Source organism: Lactuca saligna, chromosome 4, assembly GCF_052625555.1.
Source record: "Lactuca saligna cultivar CGN05327 chromosome 4, ASM5262555v1, whole genome shotgun sequence".
Taxonomy (NCBI): Eukaryota; Viridiplantae; Streptophyta; class Magnoliopsida; order Asterales; family Asteraceae; genus Lactuca; species Lactuca saligna.
Genome location: NC_136420.1, coordinates 208157008 through 208179424, shown reverse-complemented (window position 1 = coordinate 208179424; position 22417 = coordinate 208157008). Strand labels below are relative to the sequence as shown.

Genomic DNA, 22417 nt, shown 5'->3' with positions numbered 1-22417 from the left:
GCTGCCATATCATTGGTTATAACATTCACCACACCTCGAGTTGAGTCATTCCTTGGGTTATGATATTCTCTAGAGTGCTTAGAGAATTCTTCAATAAGTTCCCTAACTTCAGCCAAATTTTTCTTTATTAACGGGGCTTGAGAGTCAAAGAGTTTTCTAGTGGTGACGTTTAGCCCATCATCAAAGACTGATACTTCTTGTTGCACATTGAGGTCATTTTGTGGGCAATTCCTAATTAGACCCTTGTAGCACTCCCATGATTTGTATATCGACTCTCCCATTTGTTGTTCAAATTTTGCAATGGCCTTTTTGAGTTTAGAAAATTTAGATGGTGGGCAAAATTGTTCTAAAAAATTCCTCACACAGTTTTGCCCATTTAGTAATCACGATTGGTGGTATTGCTTTCAACCAATCCTTTGCGGCCCCTTTAAAGGTGACAGGGATCATTCTTAACAACACCATTTCTCTTGGTACAATCGAAATGTTAAAGTAGTCGGCGATGTCGTTAACTTCATCGAGATGCTTATAAGCGTCTTCATGATCCTTTCCGGTGAAAGGAATCTCCTTTAATTCAGAGATGATGTGCCCCTTAAGTTTAAATGTTGCGGTGGCGGGTATGGTGGGTTGCAAAAGCCCCGGATCGGTGTCATCTCGAATCCTCTTTTTGTATGCCTCCATTGAGAGGTTGGAAATGTCCGCCATGGTGTTGTCGGGTTCGCCTTCTTGCTCGCTTTCTTCTTTGTATTTGAACTCGTATTTGGCTACTTTTGGGATCGAATTTTCTTCAAAACTCTCAAACTTGCTTTCCTCACTCTTTTTACTGCTAGACTCACCTAATTTCTTACTTTTCTTCTTCCCAAAGACCGATTTAAGGTCCTTCAAAAGGTGATTTCTTTGAGTCTTCAACGGCTTTATCCTTTTTCTTCCTAAGAGCGGATTCTGGGTCTTCGAATGGAGAAACCAGAGGTGTGTTTGAACCTCGGGTCATTTAATACCTACAAGAAAAACAAGAAACACGCGTAAAAAGAACAAAAATGAAATAAAAAACGAAACTGCAAATTTTGCTTTGGACTCGTTGAGTAGCTGCGACTAGACTCGACGAGTCAAAGCTAAAACAGAAAAAAAAAAAAAAAAAAATCAAAAATCTTAAAAACAGAAAGACTTAAAACTTAAACCTAATAACTAGTTCACTAAAGCAGTAACTTTGTGTAAGATAGATCTCACACAATTGATTGATAACACTAGCAATTAAAATTTATTTTTGAACCGTTCCACAGCAAACGCCAAAAACTTGATGTGTGTTAAATGCACTAGTTTTAATCCCACTTTTTAAATATAATTTAGACACAAAAAAGGCAGTGTACCTGTCAATTGGTGGTATAGTTAAGCAAGTAAGGTATCGAACATTGGGAACGGTAAGTAAAGTAACTACTAGCATTATCTAAAAAAACAAATAATAAAAGAAAAGAGGTTTTCTCTAGTTTTGCAATACTAGAAACTTAAGAACTTAACTAACACTCAAACAAAACAATTAGCAACTAAAACAAATAAAAATCAACTAAATTCAATAATAAATGAGATTTCTGTGTAGGTTCAACTTACTTATTCCTATGGTTGATTTTATGGCAAGTGCAATGGATTAATTTTTCATTGGCTAAACATTAATGTGATTAGGTTCATGTTCACTATTGCTAATCCTTAGAAAACAAATCAATTCAAACAGTGGCCAATTGGTTAAATTAATGAGTTTACTAGTTTATTGATTCAGATTAAATAAGACTTGTAGTTAGCTAATTAAATTGCTAATTCAATTAACTTTTTATATGGTTGTTCGTCACACAAGCTCACACATTGATTTACCTATTTTCTAATTAACCCCTAGTTTCATGCTCACTATTCCTAGGCATATAGCATTGTTCACATAAATTATATAAGACAAGCAATCAAGAGATGTTCATGCAACTTAATATACTTGATAAATAACAGGAAAATAGTTATTGGCAGCACATAAGGGTCTTTAACAAGCTTAACAAAACAAAATTCACCAAATTAAATTAATCCAACCACAAAATCAAACCATAGTCATAAATTTGTCTACCCTAAACAGAAGAAACGAGTTTTTAGTTAATATTCATAGAAGAAAATGTCTCATAAACTAAACCTAATGATTCAAACATGATGTAAATGTTGGATAAGGTGTCTAAGTCCATAACTTATTTGGTATATACTTGACCCGGCCGGCATGGTCCATTTGGGTTGCATCTCATCCAAACTATTATGGATAATTTTATGAGAGTTATACACATATGTTTATTAATATATTATGAGTTATAATATATTAATATGAAGTTACGTTATTTAATTAGTTTTAGTCTTAAATTAATTATGAATTAATTTAGAGATTAAAAGGAAGACTAATTAGATTATGGACTATTTTTTTATATAGTGTGGGCTAATACTCATTTGTTAATGGGATAGGCTTATGTGGAAGTCCATGGATGATCCATGGAGCTTTTAACCCATGGATCCTTGGAAAGGAAAAGACATGGGTTATTAGGGTTTCACCCTAACCATGCACACTATATAAGCATGCTTATGGAGCATGAAATGGATCCTAAGAGAAAACTAGTTAACTAGTGTGTGTGTGCATGTGTGTGGCCGATTTTATACAAGGTGTATACTCTCTCAAAGTTTTCCAAGAGTTTGTGGTGTTTGTGATTCCATTTGAGGCATTCACACTATTGGTGCTTGGCCCTCAAACTCCTTAGAACCAAACTCACCAAAAGGTATGTAATCTCTTCTAACTCTTTTATGTTGAAATGTTCCCCATGCCATGTTAGATAGGTTATAAACCTTGGAAAATTATTATTTTGCATGTATTTAGACAAACATAGATCCAAGGTTTATTAGGGTTTCATGCACACTTAGGAAGTGTTAGATTGCTCAAAACCCAACAGTGGTATCAGAGCCTAGGCTTGCTTGTTTGATACTTGATGCAAAATAGTGAAAAAAGTCGAAATCGTTGCTGTCTGCATGGTGGACTCGCCGAGTCCATTAGGGGGACTCGACGAGTCCAAGGCAAACTTCAACCAAATCGTCGAGTAAGTTCATGCACTCGACGAGTAGGATCGAAAGAGTGCAGTTTTTCGAATTTTGCTGCTGGAAATGGACTAGAAACATTACCCTAAACTGTTTTGGTGTTATAAAACTTATTTTAGTTGGTGTAATGGTTGTTCTAATCCATTTACAATAGCATATATCAAAATTCCATGATTTTATGTGTTCATATAATTCTTGAATTTTTGATGATCATGTTCATGTTCTTATGAATTTAGAAAATGATAGGAATTATTTGCTGAATTGTTTAGGATTAATTCTTGATCATTTATGTGTTTTAATGGAGTCCATAATTTGTCCTCAAGTTATGGATTTCCAAAGGTCACTCTTATTTAACACACACTTAAAACACATAAGTTACATGAAAATGAAGAGTCTTCATTTTTATGAACCTTTAATTCATAAGTTATGAAATGAAGAGTTTTGCAAAGTTACAAAACTTGCCCTCAAGTTTTGGAATTTGTAAAGTTTCACACACTTTAATAAACTTTAATTCCAATCCTTAGAGTTTTAATAGTTAAAATTCAACCCTTATACTATTTATAACATTAATGGTTAATTATTATATATATGCATAAGAATAAGTCGTTTTACCGTTAGTACGCCTCATTCACGAAGCCGGTCTATAAGGTGGGTATAAGGTTGTTGGATATAAAATGGCGACTTAATGGGTGTATACTTTCACCCACCGCTTTCTTGATCGGTGGAGGGTCGTTAGCCGAACGGGTAGAACAATGACTTTAAATCCTCATTAAAAGTATAATGAATATGATAAAGTAACTAAACTCTTTTAATTCCCAGTCTTAGTTATTTTAGGAAAAATGTGAACATGGTGCTAGTCCATGGAATTCACACTTTGTACCTTACCAAGTCGTTGGTGGAGCGTGTGTGGTTAACCGGCACACTAACTAGGACTAGTAAGGACCACGAAGGGTGACTTAATGTTTGTCATAGATCAATGGAGCGTGTGTGGTTAACCAGAACATTGATTAGGTGATAATATTAAGGGTACCAAGTGAATTAGCATGGTTATTCACACCTTGTTTTGTGATCCTCGGCATCCCAGTCACAAAACTTGAAGGGCACAATCGAGATTGAAACATGCCATTGAAAAGTTCAATGAATCTCAAAAGAATCTAGGAATTTCAAAGCCAATTAAACCTAATAAATCATTTCGTTTTCATGGTGGAAATTGGTGAATCGTCATTCACCTACCTTTCAAATATATTATTACTTAGATTACGACATCCTTCTTCTAAGTGTAATATATTGTGATTGGATCCTAGCCTTAATATTACATTTGGGTGTCTTATTAAGGATCCTATATATCTAATCTAAACTTACTCTCTTCTTTCAGATGTCTTCCAATCCTAATGCTTCGGGCTCTAACCCAACTGGTTCTTTCTCTCTCATGAATCTTTGTGGGAGGGTCATCTTTGATGGTTCCAACTTCATGGATTGGATTAGGAACATCAGGATGGTTACTCGTTACGAGGACAAGGAATATGTCCTCGATAAGGAGTTAAAAGAACTTGATGAGTCTACTGCTACTCCTGAGGAGATCCCTGAATTCAGGACTCATGAGAGAGATGCTACTAAGGTGGCATGTATCATGATGGCCACGATGACAGTTGAGCTCCAAAAGTCATATGAAGATTTCTACCCTTTTGAGATGCACCAAGACCTGATGGAAAGGTACCATCAGAGTGCTCGTCAGGAGCGGTATGAAATAATCTCATCCATAATAACTACCTGCGTGAAGGACGGTGAATCTGTCACGGGCCACATGCAAAAGATGCAAAGGTATGTGGACCGTTTGTTGAAGCTGAATGTTAACATCCCCGAGGAGTTGGCAATTGACATCATTTTGCACTCCTTGACTTCTTGTTATGATCATTTTCGAATGACATATCATATGAACAAGGAGGAAGTTACCCTCAGCAAGCTTCAAGGACTCTTGAAGACCGCGGAATCCGGTCTTAAGGGTAAGGCGGTTGTTACCTCTACTACTCCTACTCCAACATCTACCCCTGTTTTCGCTATTGGGCAAGGCAAAGGGAAGAAGAGGAAGCACCCTTCAAAGGGTACCAAGGGAGAGTCTCTTGAAGGCTCCTCATCAAAGACCAAGAGCGGTTCTGTCACTCCTTCTGCCATTCTCAAGGATGTTGAATGCTTTTATTGCCATGAAAAGGCACACTGGAAGCGAAACTGCCCTAAGTACTTGCAGGATCTAAAGGATGGGAAAGTGAAACCCACCCATGCAGGTATTTACACTATATTGTCTAATTACTCAACATATTCTAACTCTTGGGTGCTTGATACAGGATGTGGTATTCACATATGTTCTGATTTGCAGGGCCTAAGAAGAAGTGAGAATGTGGAGCACGGGAAGATAAACTTGATCATGGGGAATAGGAAGGCTTCACCTGTTTCCAAGATTGGAGTTTATACTTTGTTGCTGAATAATGGGTTAAAATTAGATTTTAATAAATGTGTGTACTCGTCTGAAATGGAAAGGAATATTATTTCTTTTCACGTATTGTACAAACAAGGTTTTACCTTTTCGTTTGATAATGAATGTGGTGGTATTGATGCTTTCTTTAAAAATGTGTTTTATTTTAAAGCGTTACCTTGTGATGGTGTCTATGAAACTGTGTCGATTGTAGACAACTTAGGAAATAATGTGTTGTATATTGATTCTTCTACTAGCCTAGATAAAGCATCATTGTGGCATTATTGTCTTGGACATGTAAACAAGAAATGCATAGGCCAACTCCAAAAGAGTGGAGTCTTGGAATCATTTGACCTTAAATCGGATGATAGTTGTGAATCTTGTCTACTTGGAAAAATAACAAAATCACCCTTCACTGGAACTTGTGAGAGGGGTGAGGGTTTATTGGACCTAATACATACTGATGTATGTGGGCCATTCAAAACCGCCACAAGGGATGCTAATCGGTATTATGTGACTTTTATTGATGATTTTAGTAGATATGGGTATGTCTACTTAATCAAACATAAGTCAGAAACCTTTGAAAGGTTTAAGGAATTCAAACAGGAAGTAGAAAATCAATTGGGCAGGAACATTAAGATGCTTCGATCCGATAGAGGTGGTGAGTATCTTAGCACCGAGTTCCTTGACTATCTTAAGGAGTGTGGGATTGTCTCACAATTGACTCCTCCCAGGACACCACAGCTGAATGGTGTAGCTGAGAGGCGTAATCGAACCTTGTTGGACATGGTTCGCTCTATGATGAGTCGAGTTTCGTTACCAATCTCTTTTTGGGGGTATACCTTAGAGACTGTCGCCCATATCCTTAATCTAGTCCCTACAAAGAAGGTTACCAAAACACCTCATGAGATGTGGACTGGGAAGGTTCCCAATTTGGACCACATCAAAATTTAGGGTTGCGAAGCTTTCGTGAGGCATGAAACTCATGATAAGCTTGAACCCCGAAGTGAAAGGTGTATTTTCATCGGCTACCCACAGAAATCCTTCGGTTACCTCTTCTACAGACCCAGTGAGAATGTGGTCTTTGTAGCACGAAGAGGGATCTTTCGCGAGAAAGAATTTATAAGCCAAGGAGACAGTGGGAGGCAGATTGATCTTGAAGAAATTCAAGAATCAATTGGTGAAGGAACCTCAGACACTAGCAATCAACCTGAGGAGGAAACTCCTGTTGATCCAGATGACGAGTCTGTACCTCCGAGGCGTTCCACACGGGTTAGGAACACACCTTCGTTTTATTATGGCTTTCATATTACTACGGAAGGTGATACGTTTATTAGTGATAGTACACTGGTAAATTTGGATGAACCTAGCAGTGTTAAGGAAGCCATGGCAGGCCCGGAGTCTGCTAAATGGAAGGAGGCTATGGACAGCGAGATACAGTCCATGTATGACAATCAAGTTTGGAACTTGGTTGACAATGTACCAGGCCGTAAAACAGTCGGGTGCAAATGGATCTTCAAGAAGAAGACAGACATGGAAGGAAAAGTGCATACTTATAAGGCTCGACTGCTTGCGAAGGGTTTTACTCAAACTCAAGGTATTGATTATGATGAAACCTTCTCGCCGGTAGCAAAGATTAAGTCTATTAGGATTATGTTAGCCATTGCAGCATTTCATGATTATGAAATATGGCAAATGGATGTCAAAACCGCTTTCCTTAACGGAAAGTTGGCTGAGAATGTGTACATGAATCAGCCAGAGGGTTTTGTCAGTGCAGAGTACCCTAATAGAGTATGCAAGCTTGAGAAATCCATTTATGGATTAAAACAAGCGTCTCGTAGCTGGAATCTTTGTTTTGATGAGAAGGTAAAAGAGTTTGGCTTCTCGAGAAGCGAAGATGAGTCTTGCGTGTATGTCAGAGCTAGTGGGAGTATAGTTAGCTTCTTGGTACTGTATGTGGATGACATACTACTCATAGGAAATGACATCCCAACCTTGCAGGAGGTTAAGTCCTGGCTTGGGAAGTGCTTTGCTATGAAGGACCTAGGGGAGGCTACCTATATCCTAGGGATAAGGATATTAAGAGAAAGGAGTAGAAGACTAATTGGACTTAGTCAAAGTATCTACTTGGATAAGGTGTTGAAAAGGTTCAACATGGAGAATTCCAAGAAAGGAGATTTACCGATCCAAAGCAATACCAAACTGAGTAAGACTCAGAGTCCGAGTACAGAGGCAGAGATAGCTGAGATGAGCCAATTACCATATGCTTCCGCAGTTGGCTCGATCATGTATGCTATGACTTGTACCCGTCCTGATGTGGCATTTGCTTTGAGCATGGTCAGCAGGTATCAGGGGAACCCTGGCAAGGCTCATTGGACCGCGGTAAAGAACATTCTCAAGTACCTGCGGAGGACTAAGGATTGGATCCTTACCCTTGGTGGCAGTGATGACTTGAGAGTATTAGGGTATAGTGATGCTGGTTTTCAGACTGATAGGGATAATTTCCGCTCTCAGTCGGGCTGGATCTTTACCTTAAATGGAGGGGCAATTTCTTGGAAGAGTTCCAAGCAGGAGATGGTGGCTGATTCAACTTGTGAATCAGAGTATATAGCAGCGAGTGAAACAGCGAAGGAGGCGATATGGCTAAAGAACTTCATCGGAGACCTTGGAGTTGTACCAGCTATTAAGGAACCTATAGAGATTTTCTGTGACAACAATGGTGCGGTTACCTTAGCCAAGGAACCAAGAGATCATGGCAGATCCCGACACATTGACAGAAAATATCACTTCATAAGACACAAGATTGAAGAAGGACTCCTTGTGACAAGGAGAATATCGTCAGATGAGAATCCTGCAGATCCCCTTACGAAGGGACTGAAGAGGGTTAAGCATTTTCAGCATGCGAGACGCATCGGGCTGAGGGACGATATTAGTTTTATAGATTAGATAGTTTTCCTGAAACTTGTAAAATGTAATCGACGTTTGATGATGAATAAAATTTGTGATTTATTTATGAGTAAAGTGTTACTATCATTGTCAATTATTTACTATTGTTTTAGTTTTGCATGTTTTGACTTCCAGAATAATTAATTTATTCAAACCTCCACAATCGATCATACGTCGGAAGTAGGTATGAATCAAGATTGTCATGAATTGGGTTTGTAGATGCCTTAAAGGTGTTTAGACATGGCAATGGTTGCTGCAACATTCATGAGTACTCATAAGTTGTGAGTATTGGTATAAACCCACGCTCACTAGTATCACTTCATGGAATTTATCTCGAGTGATCGTGAGACGATAACATCATATAAATCTTCAAACCTAGAGATATGAGTTGTTACCTATGAGTTGGTTGTGCATTGATTGCACGTAAACACATCAGTAACTTGATGTTATAAAACGTGCCTTTGTGTACAATTCAATAAGTAGTAGAACAAGCATATCAGTCGAAGTTTATCTGTTCCTTCTAGAAATAGAAGTGATATCTGGGCCCCTCGATGATTTTGTGTTGACCCATGTACCAGGCCTGGTCAGAACTAAACCGATGTGTTCAGTGAAGTTCTTCGTCAAACAAATCGGAAAAATCGAGAAACAACTGCTAGACAATAAGCAAGACATAGTTCCATGTGTTTGTCCGGCTGATATCATGAGAACAAAGGATTATGTGATCACTTATCTAAAATGGGGCTTCATAGTTCAACAGAGTCTTCATAGTTCGAGGGAGTTTTCGAGAGCTACGATTGCTGGTTGGTTCCTGAAGTTATAGGCAAATACAGTTATTAGACTTATCCAAGTGGGAGTCTGTTGGATAAGGTGTCTAAGTCCATAACTTATTTGGTATATACTTGACCCGACCGGCATGGTCCATTTGGGTTGCATCTCATCCAAACTATTATGGATAATTTTATGAGAGTTATACACATATGTTTATTAATATATTATGAGTTATAATATATTAATATGAAGTTACGTTATTTAATTAGTTTTAGTCTTAAATTATTTATGAATTAATTTAGAGATTAAAAGGAAGACTAATTAGATTATGGGCTATTTGTTTTATATAGTGTGGGCTAATACTCATTTGTTAATGGGCTAGGCTTATGTGGAAGTCCATGGATGATCCATGGAGCTTTTAACCCATGGATCCTTGGAAAGGAAAAGACATGGGTTATTAGGGTTTCACCCTAACCATGCACACTATAAAGCATGCTTATGGAGCATGAAATGGAGCCTAAGAGAAAACTAGTGAACTAGTGTGTGTGTGTGTGTGTGTGCATGTGTGTGGCCGATTTTATACAAGGTGTATACTCTCTCAAAGTTTTCCAAGAGTTTGTGGTGTTTGTGATTCCATTTGAGGTATTCACACTATTGGTGCTTGGCCCTCAAACTCCTTAGAACCAAACTCACCAAAAGGTATGTAATCTCTTCTAACTCTTTTATGTTGAAATGTTCCCCATGCCATGTTAGATAGGTTATAAACCTTTTAAAATTATTATTTTGCATTTTTTTGACAAACATAGATCCAAGGTTTATTAGGGTTGCATGCACACTTAGGAAGTGTTAGATTGCTCAAAACCCAACAGTAAATACTAGATTAAGAAAAGAGAATATAATCATGCCTTTCGATCTACTTAAAATTGAATGCTAAGGTTGATCCACAATTTCCATAGCTCCAGCTGCACTTTCAATCGCAATTCAATCCCCAAGGGTTCCGAAAAAAGTTCTTGTTTCGTGGGTTTATGCTCCTTATATAGTTATTTTGAAAACAGGGGCGACTTGTCGAGTCCATAGACCGACTCGTCGAATCCCTTACTTAAAATATGTGCGCGGTAAGGCACCCATTTGTTCGCGAAGTTTCGTGCCTACTCGTCGAGCCGGTGTCCGACTCACCGAGTACATTCGGTTTTTTGACTCTTTTTCTTCTTTCTTCAATTCCCGAGCTTCCGATTGCATTTCCCGCTTCTTTTTGTTTCCGAGCATGTCTTTTAGGTTGAAAATATAATTTAAACATAATTAAGTACCTTTTGTTCATTAATTGATATAAAATAGCCAAAAAGTATTAAGATTCTACACAAAATATATAACTAAATATACACATATCACATTGTCTGACTATGCACCCAAGCCAAAACTATAAAATTTATACTAAAAAAAAGAAGTTTTAGTCTCCAAAGTTTATGTGACATTATCCAGAGTGATATCACGTGCCAATACAAAAGTATTAGTGAAATCTAACGAACAATTCAACGTCAGCGAAGTCTATATATAAAATGGAATGTATAAAAAATATTGTATGATTAGTAATGCACAACCAATTACATGTTCATGTACATATCTACAGAATCTAAAATTTTCATTTTTAATTCTTATTGATTTCGTTTTTGCTAGCATCACTCTTATTGATAAATGTTCAAATGTAGTAAACTTTTTGTACAAAAAAACTAATCGGCTCCGAAACTAATTTATAAAAAAAGTATTTGCACTCGTCACTTAGCGCGGGTAAACGGTTAGTGTGTGTGTGTGTATATATATATATATATATATATATATATATATATATATATATATATATATATATATATATATATATATATATATATATATATATATTCACTACTTTACTATTGTTTTATTGTTATCAGCTGGAACACATTGGTTATTATTAATTTTAAATAAAATACACTGTTTTGGTTTTGTGGAACTACATTTTAATAAAAAAATGACTTTAAATCATGAAACGTTTTAAAAATCATAATATTTTGATTTTATAAATCCATTTTTCACCGATAAAACATGATGATTGAACAAAATTAAGAAAAAAAAAATTACAAGGTTTTGCGAAAAATGGGTCCTTAAAGGTTAAATATATAACCTAAAATAGGACGTGAATTACGTAGAAGTTAGAACAAAATATTTCTAATAACGAAATCATGAGTTCAATCTCAAACATATAGGTTAAAAAAACATTGTTAATTAAAATGAATTTATAAAAACCAATTCGTAGTATTGATGACATTATTAAATATTCAATTAATATTTTGCAATAATATCCCTTACGATTTGCTTGTTTTTGTAATTAATCCTTTTTCAAATGTATAAAAATTAAATTCTTTTTATACTTGGACTATTCCTTTCAAAGTGGATTTCAGACTTTTAATGATACTTTTTTGGACATTGAAACCCTACCTAGTTTGAATGCAGTACGGTTCTTAAAATGTCGTGCCACCAAGGTGATAGTTGCATGTACCAGCTCACATGGCAAAAAACCTCAAATCATGTGGCGTGCACGTCATCGTTTTCTCCTTTCTCTATTGTTTCCCCTTCCCAACAATCTTCCTCCGGCTCATTCAAACCCACTGATTCTAACCACCAAACCTTTCCTTGATCGATTTTCTTCTCGTAATGACATTTATAGCATATCTACCTCAAAATCTGTGGATTCAAGTTTCTTTGTTAATGTGTTACAAGAATAATTAACAAGAATCTATAATAAGTTTCCAAACATTTGATGTACTTAGATTGCTTCATTATGTTTTGAATTTGTTCGTTTGCTACAATATACTTTGATATCATTTGATTTATTGATTATGTGTCGACCCTCTAGTATATGGAATGAAATTTCTTCAACTTCTATCTTAGGGCCGATCCTAAAGAGGTGCAAGTTATGTTAACCTTACATGGCCCGTGTGGTCAAAGAGCCCGAAACATGTGTGCTATTTTGTAGCTATCCATTGCAATTCATACTCATGCAAAGCAATCCATTGGTATTCCATTGGAGTCATGTGACTTTTTTTCACAATTTTGTTGCTAATCATCTTGGATGAATATTTGTAAATGAACAATATTGACATCACCATTGCCAACGCCACCGCCATCACCACCTCCATAAACACCACCACCAACACCAACATCAAAACCACCGGTCGTTTTTTTTATAAAACTAGAGATATGGAAAAGAAAAACTTTTGGTCCACATTTTATTTTGTTATCATAAAAAATACCGAATTTTTTTTACCTCTTAAAATCACAAGTTATTTTTTGTGAAGATCAATATTTATGAAGAGTTTAGAAAACACAAACATCAAAATCACCCACATTTTTATGAAGACTTTATAAAAAACAATTATTTTATAAAAAATAAAATCATAAAAAAAAGACTTTTGATCTACAATTTATTCCATATATATATATATATATATATATATATATATATATATATATATATATATATATATATATATATATATATATATATATATATATATATATAGTGTGAGAATGTACAAACATTTTTTTATGTTATTATTCTGCAATGAATTTTGTATCGATAACTTTATGTCATCATTCATCAAAGAATAAATGAATAATCAAAGGTTAAAAATAAAATTAGAATTCACTATAAAAATGTACATACATAAGTTTATAATAGAATAATAACATTGTGATGAATATATGACTAATCGAAAGTTAATATTTATATTAGAATTACTTCAACAATACACATGTACAAAATTCATTACAGAATAATAACATAAACATAGTGCTTTTACGTTCTCACACTATTTACTGTTTTTATTTGAACTTACTTACTTATATATATATATATATATATATATATATATATATATATATATATATATATATATATATATATATATATATATATATATAAATATAGTGGTTCAAATGAGAACCGAAAAAAGTTAAGAACCCTAAGAACCATTTTTTTAATGTTTTCATTAATAACATTTTGGACAAATCTAACATTTATATTGTATTAAGCAAACTTTTTCATTTCTTTGTTTACAAATTACTTATCACTTGTCGTCGGACCACCGTCGGACTATTGCCGGACTAACATTAAATTCAATAACATTTTTCAGGTCGTATTCACAACTTAATAGAACAAACATTGTAGCTCCTATTTCTTTTATAATATTTTTTTTATTTTTCTAGAAAAAATATACAAAATTTTAGTAAAAAAATAGAATTATATATTGAAAAATAAATTATTGTTTTTCTAAATTGGAGATTTCTCTAAAAAAAATATATCATGTATAATAAATTTTTAGAGTTTAATAAACATAATAATTCATTAACACACAATTTAATATTTTCATGCATACCTTCATTTATATTTTGACACAAAGTTTATATTAAATACTCAACTAAATACAATCAATTCTTAGTTTAATACATAAAATTCACAACTTATTACAATATATTATACAATAATTCACGTATTTTGTGCCACTGTCATCAACTATCATACGCCATCATCAATTTAATACCACCATAATCAACTATCAAACGCTGCCACCAAACACCCATGCCACTGTCATAACCATTTTTCCTTTCAAATCATATATGTATATAACATCATGGATTCACAACTTAAATATTGTATTCACAGTTAAATAAAGCAATTAGTTAACTAATTAAGAGTTTAACACAAAACAATTATAAAGAATAATATATTCTAATATATTTATATAATATAAAAAATTAATATATTCATAAGAAAATTAATACAAACATTTATACATAAATCATTCATATTTTAATACAAAACTCATAAGTTAATTCACAATTAAATAAAATTAATTTACAGTTTAATACAATCAATTTATAGTTTTATACACAAAATTCATAGTTTAATATAATAAATTAATTGTTTAATGAACAACAATTATACATTCACAACTATATTTTCAACTTAAAACTAACATTTGTATCTTCAGACCTATAAGTTAGTGTTTCTTTCAAAATTTATTTACATAAATACGTCTATAAATAAACTAATACATTTATACCTCACTGTCAATTTCTCCAACCACTTTCTTTCACAATTTAATAAACAAATTAATTCAATAATTCATAGTTTAATGCATATTAATTATAAAAACTAATGCATTATTACATATTTATACAAAAATAGTCATAAGAAAATTAATCCATTCATGTATATAACATTCATATTTTAACAAACAATTCATAAAAAAATAACAACTTAATACAATTAATTTATAGCTTAGTACATAAAATTCACAATTCAATATAATAAATATATAGTTTAATACATAAAATTTATATATTATAGTAATATTATCCACTTAAAACATACTTTTATACCTTTAGATATGGAGGCTAGTGCTTCTTTCAAACTATATTTATATAATATTTACCGTTTTAAATTTTATATATTTTATTCAAAATTAGAGAAAATCAAATCTATTTAAGATGCAAATAAAAAATTTTAAAAAATAATTACAGCTTAATAAAGTTAATTTATAGTTTAATACACAAAATTCACAATTTAATGGAGTCAATTCACAATTCAATATACAAAATTCAAATTTTAATACAATAATTCACAGTTTGATACGATATTTCAGACAGTCATCCATAGTTTACTACAACATTCATACACTAATTCACAATGTAATATAGCAGTCATTCAAAATTTAAAGACTTCTACTAATCCACTAAGACAATTTATTAAACATCATGAGTAAAAAATTTTAGGCTATATAATATTTCATGGTTAAGTTCTACATAATCAATTTCACATAAAAATTTCATTTTATATATATATATATATATATATATATATATATATATATATATATATATATATATATATATATATATACACACGTATTAATATGGAATAGATCATTAAATTAAAGCTTGTATTATTTAAAAGGTCAATATATTCATATTTGTCTCAATTATAAATATTTTCAAAGTATTTTTGATTTGTTAGAATAAGAATGTATACATAATTCAAATAGTCTATGAATAAACTAATAAAAATTTTCATTAACCAGTTATAAATAATTATTTCATCAAATATGCTAGACTAGTAAATGTAACAATGTTATACTCAATAAATGTAAAAACTGCCATATTCAATAAATGTAAAAGGAAGTGTATCGAAGTAAGCAATCTAGCACATTTCATTTTAAGCAAATGAATAAATAATATTTAAATCAAAGAAAAAAAAGCATACATCGATTCAAGCAAATCAATAAATGATACTTAAATCAAATCAAAAGAAAAAGTATAACCTGAGATTGGGCCATATTTTTCAATTATTAAGGCATCTCCATAAAGTCACCATAGAACCTCTTGTCGGCATTTTGTGGAGGTGAAACTCACAACCACAACATCGTTAATTCACAGAATCATCATCAGATGCAACTTCATTACTCTATCATCATAATGTGCCTGAAACACTAATAGGTGCACTTCATGTTAATATTCCTACCATAGCACACACAGATACACACACAAAAAAATTTACACCTACATCGTATCACATTTTCACTGACGTTTTCAACTCACCGGAGACAATAATGATGTGTAGCAGTGATGGAGGAAACAACAGCCTGACATGGTGGTAGAGCATCAGTCATGTGGTTGACGATCTGGTGATGTTTGAGAGTGATGACGGATCTGGAGGCAGCAACAGGCAAATGTTGTCGGTGTTGGTAAAAGTATGGTGGTGATGATAGTGACGAATGTGGTAGATCAATAATGTTTTCGTTCAATCTCATCAGATCTGAGATTTCCTTAGCAGTGTGGTAGAGACATGGGAAAAGGAAGATGGAGGAGACAGAAGTCACCGGTGGAACAATAGTGAGAATGTCGTCGATGGTGTGACAACCCGAAGTTTACTCCCTCGCCGTAACCCGTTTTCGCCCATAAAATTCGTCTTTTTCGAATTGTTTCCGTGTAAGTTATAAATTAAGTCATTATTTTGGAGACTTCTATTATGACTTAATGGGGGTCTAAACATGATTAAAACTCATTTTATCACTCCATATTAGTAATCGGAAACATTTTAGTTTCGACCATATTGGGTTACGACATCTTAATCGGGTGCGACCAAAAGCCCCGTTTAACGCCGGTATCGGGTAGAATTCCACCGTGTCCAAAACTTAGAACCTATTTAAAGAGGTTTAAGCTTCCATTTAAAGCTTTTTCTCTCTCTCACTACTCTCTCTCTAACATCTCTCCTCAAACCAAGGAAACTAGGTCCAAAACATCAAATTAACGCATCAAATCTTCAAGGTAACTTCCCTAACTTGTTGTTCAACCTCATTAGCCTTCAAATCCGAGTTCAATCTATGAAATTGAACTTCAAAAATGAGTTTACAGCCCTGGAGCATTCTTGGGCCGTAAACACATATTAAGTGGGTTTTTGTGACTTAAAATCCCTCAAAACCAATTTTGGCACTTAGATACGACTTTGTGGCTAACCAATTCGGACTTAGAACACCTTAATCATCATTTTTGAGGAGTAAACATGAGTTTACTGCCCACGAACATGCTTGGGCCGTAAAATCATATTCATGGGGAGTAAACTCACAATTGAGTGTTTAAAAGCCACTTAAACACACCAATGACCTTGGAATAAATTCTAGAACCAACCATAATCGATTTAGGGGCCATAAACTAGATGGAAACAACCCCATGGAGAGTTCACGGCCGTAAACTCCCCAAGAATGAGTTCCTGAGCCGTGAACTCACTTACACAAGTCATATGATGCTTAAATCTCATTCAAGGGCTTGTATAAATTGTTAGAATCACATGTGATTAGTCTAAGGCCATTAAATTAACAATGCAAGGGGGGTATACGATCTTACGACTATAAACTCCTTGTTTAGGGCCGTAAACTCCCTTTGATGGTCCATTTGGTGGTAAAACCCATTCCTATGCCTTAGATTTAATCATAGCAAGCCTTCCAATGTGTTAATTGACCATTTGGCACCATAATATCCCACATACATGAGTTCACGGCCGTGAACTCATGTGGTTATGGTCTTAGGGCCGTAAAATCCCTAAGGAGTTTACTCTTTAAGTCCCAACTCATTATCCAAGCCATATTCATCCGTAGATGTCACCCGATCACTCCAAACATTTGATTTGAAGTGTTTTCGCTTATTGGAGTGTATTATCATATCTAATTAGTGAATTAAAGTCTAATTAGATATCTTTGGATATTATTTCATATTACATAGGAACCACACGTGTAATCAAGCCCTGAACCGACACATAGCGTCCAAATCCGTCACGTTTTCTCGCCTGGTGAGTTCATACCCCTACCCATTTTCAATGTTTTTCACTATTTTCAGGGGGAATACAAGCAAAGTACAAGTGATATTTGTACTCAAAACTTGTTTTTATATACATTGTGTTTAATATTATATATGCTTTTAACACTGACAGTCGTAACAAACAACCATTTTAACCTACAGGATACATTATCATGTTATTTGTGAATTACTTTATAAATTGTTGTATTTATATTTTCACAAATGTTTTCTCACATTGTAACAGTTAAAAGCATAACAATTGAACATGGTTTTGTCCTCGGTAACACCCCACAGAGATACGCGAGTGGAGGATAGTAAATAGAACTTTTGTATTGTCCTTAATAAAACACCCTAGACACGAGTGTGAAGGACAAGTATTATTGGAACTTAGTCAGATCCTAGTTAGTACTCCCCCTAGACACGAGAGTATATCACCAATAGAACAGGATTTCCGTATGGATAATTTCAGTTTTAAATTCATGAATCTTAAAGATTGGAGACACGTCCTTTACACTTCCTAGGCACGAAAGTGGAGGACCGCCCTCGTAACCAGAATCTCCGAACAGAGGAGATCGTGGCTTGAGTGTATAGATCTATACGAAACTGACTATCCCGCACCTGGATGCTAGCTACAGCCGAACCGAAAGGTTCAAAGGTAACAAAAGTCATAGAAGATATTGGCCCCGGCTTAAGTCAAATCTAGTATGTCGTATGGTTATGGAACTCGCAATCAAGATTATGAAAACTTTTTACTTATTTATTAGTTTTATATACGTCGTAAAACTAATGTACACTTAAAGGTAACCAAATTGTCACGAAACTTCGCACACACACACTTTAAGTATGGTAGATACTTGTATGTTACTTTCTGAATCGATAATACTACTCATCTTTCACATTAGAAAATGTAGGATTTTCCTGGGGTAATCACAACTTGTAACCAGAACAGTGTAACATAACAGAACAACTAAAATTTACTTTTAAGAAAATATGGGATTTTCTTGGGTCGTAACATTTTCAGAAACTAAAAGGAAACTCGTACATTTTCAGAAACTAAAAGGAAAACTTGTACATTTTCAGAAAACAAAAACCGCTTATGAACTCACCAGCTTTATGCTGATTTTCAAACTGCTTGTATTCTCAGGTCCACATTAGATAGGTACCCGATGATCCTTTTGTCGAAGACGGAGTGCATCGAAGACACGTCTGCTTTTGTTTATATATACATATGTATAACATTGTACAACTTTACTTTTGAACAAATGTAAATTTCAATATGTAATGTAATGTAATGGTTGTTTACTTTGCTTACTATGTACATTGGTTGCGATATTCATGACGTCCTCCGCCCCGGAACGTTTCCGCCTTCGGTTTTCGGGGTGTGACAGATGGTTGTGTCGTTCAATGGTGGTGTCGGTCATCGGCATCTGGCTCTCGATGATGGAAGCTTGTTGAGAGGATATATTAGTTTGTTGAGAGAAAAGAGAGTAAGTTCAGATCTAGATCTGATTTAGAATCAGATCGTACGTGTTTATGAAAGTAGTTTTAGATTTAACAATATTTACTGTCATGCCATTTGTTTATTTTTATTAAAATGGATTAAGATTTGTAGTTATTTACTATCATGCCACTTTTCCTTTTATGTTTATTGTAAATATATTTTAATTATATGCTAAATATAATGGTTCTTAGGGTTCTTATTTTTTTTTGGTTCCCATTTGATCTTTTACCTAGATATATATATATATATATATATATATATATATATATATATATATATATATATATATATATACCTTAATAAGAATTTACCCTTAAATGCTGAATTTATAAGAGGTACAACCCCTATGCAAGTATATACAATCAATTTATGCATTACAAGAATCTTAGTTGGGGCTGAAAAAGTCAAGGCTTTGATTTAAGTTCTTATCCACCCGTGATTTAATGGATTGATATTTAAATACCAAACTCCCCTTATTCTCATCCCCTATCTCAACCATCTCCTTCTATATTTTACTGATGTGCTCCTCCAATTCCACAAACCTAATCACACTTCACAACCACTCCAAAACCCTAGATCGTATATGCCATTTTCACCACCGTCTCTGTCTCCATTTGTGTCCCCTTCTCCCTTACACCACTTCCATCATTAACCATCACCCTCGATCAAAAGCCTTTGTGTAACAACCCGAAGTTGTTCATCACCAAAAACCCATTCTACCCGTATAACTCGCCGTATATCAAAACGTTCCGGTGTTATTTTTGGGTTTAGTTAATCAAACTTATATGTTTAATTAATGTTAATGAGTGTCCAAACCTCTTAGGAACTCATGAATTTGGCCCAAAATGTTTATTTCAAAATGTTTAGAAACGTCCCCGCCGGGTGACGGAAACTTAATCGGGTGCGACCTAAAGCCCGTTTAATGTCGGTATCGGGTAGAATTCCATCGTGTCCAAGTTTTAGGACCTATATAAACATGTTTAGACACCCATTTGAAGATTTTTCTTCCTCTCTCTACTCTCTTTCTAACCTCTCTCCTAAATCCAAGTTTAAGGGTCCAAAACTCAAATTTAAGGCCTCAAATCTCTAAGGTACTTTCCCTAGCTTGTTATGTAACCTCCCTAGCCTTCACATTCGAGTTCAACACATGGATTCGGACCACATTCATGAGTTTATGGCCATGGAACCACCTTGGGCCGTAAACTCATATAATATGGGTTTTGGAGCACAAAAACCCTTCCTAAACACAATTGGACCTTAGATATGGCTAGATGGCTTCATGGAATGGACTTATAACATTTAAAACATGAATTTTGAGACATTTGAAGGAGTTTACGGCCAAGGCACATGCTTGGGCCGTAAACTCATATATATGGGGTTTTCATGACCTTAAACCCTTCCAAAACCTCAACAAGACATGGATATGACTTCTAGAATAATTGCTTTACCCTTGGAACACTTTAAACATAATTTTTGGGGGACTTATATGAGTTTACAGCCAAGGCTTGTGCTTGGGCCGTAAACTCCTTAAAACTTGGTGTAAAATCAATTTCAAGGTGTTAGAAAGCCATCCAACACCACCAAAAGCCTTGGAATAAATCATAGGACCAACCAAAAATACTTTAAGGACCTTAAACACATCAAAACCCCACATTTGAGATTTTACGGCCATAGAACATGCCCCATGGCCGTAAACTCCTAAAAGAGTGTCAAATGATGCCCAAAATGCATTTCTAGGCTTGTGGGAATTTTTAGAATCACATGTAATTAGTTTGGAATCCAAAAACACAATTTTTCATGGGTATTTAGGAGTTTACGGCCAGGAGTCCATGCTAGGCCGTAAACTCCCACAAATAAGTCATTTTGATGTTAAAAATCCATTCCAAGACTTTGAACCAAACCTAGAAAAATTCCCCTAAGTGTTTGAAGTCCAATTTGCACCATAAACCACCCTACCATGAGTTTACGGCCGTAAAATCATGGGGAATGGGTGTTTAGGCCATAAACATCATTAAGGGAGTTTACTCTTGGGGAGTAAACTCAAATCCCAAGTCCCTCGCATCATTACATGTCCTTAAACGTCACCCGGGTCCCTCCAAACACTTGTGTCGGGGTGTTTTCGCGACTAGAAGCAATTGTCCCTATCAAATAATCAATCCAAGTCCTAATTAGATACAAATGTGTATCTTTACATTATACTTAGGAACCGCGTGCCTTTGCAAGCCCCGGACCAACGTTTAGCATCCGAAATTGTCACAATTCTCGTCCGGTGAGTTCATACCCCTACGCCCTTTTTCGTGTTTTTCAATGTTTTCAGGGGGGGGGGGGAATACAAGCAAACTATAACTGTTTTTAAATCATAACATTGATATGTTTCAAATAATATCTGGCAAATTTATAAATACTTTTACTCCTTATGTATTATGCTGAGCATAAAGAATGATTTATCAATTACAACTAAATGGATTTAGTTAAGGAAATAACCAAAGTAATCAAATTATTATGGGAATAATTTAGGGTTCTTTACTGTTTGTTTTATCATGTACTGATATCTATATAAAGTTATTAGATAAACTATGTCTGATTCAGTTTATCTCCGTATCATTTGAATGTATTATCAGATAGTTTCATTGTATGTATCTATATTCGCTGTATTACGTTTCATAATCTTCTGTATGTTGATATCGTATGAGAACCCTGTGAATAGTTTAGTACTAGTTTGTGAGATAGTGACTACCCTTTATGGATGATCAATAAATCCTCCCCGGAAGTGTAACCAGAGTCTCCTGGAGGGAGAGCGAGGAATTTGTGAATAGATCTATTCGGGACTGACAATCCCACACCTTAACTGCTAGCTACAGTTAGGCGGGCACGCCTGGGGTGACAAATTTTTGGATATCGTTCGACGTCTGACAAGCGTCAAGGAGGTCTCGTTGTCGTATTAGCATGGTTACCCGACTCACAACATGTATTAATATAAGTTTATTCACAGTATCGTTTTGACTTTGTTTCGATTCCGTATCTACTTTTTATATGGTATCTACAACTTGTACGAGATGTTTGCCCCATGATTTTTATCTATATCTTATACGGGATAGTAATCTCATGGTTTTTCAATCTATATTTATTTCGGGATAGTAATCCGATGATTTCGATCTATATCAAGTATGGGATGATAATCCCATGGTCTAAATCTATATCTTGTCAGGGATAGTAATCCCATGGTTCCCAATCTATATTTTCAT

The 22417-nt window shown here is 34.5% G+C and overlaps 1 non-coding gene across 1 annotated transcript; it reads left to right on the top strand.

Annotated features, from left to right (window-relative positions):
- Nucleotides 1–210: 210 nt before the first annotated feature.
- LOC145044613 (small nucleolar RNA R71) lies at nucleotides 211–317 on the top strand. The gene has a single exon (XR_013681561.1). It is a non-coding gene; the product is annotated as a small nucleolar RNA R71 (small nucleolar RNA).
- The last annotated feature ends 22100 nt before the right edge of the window (nucleotides 318–22417 follow it).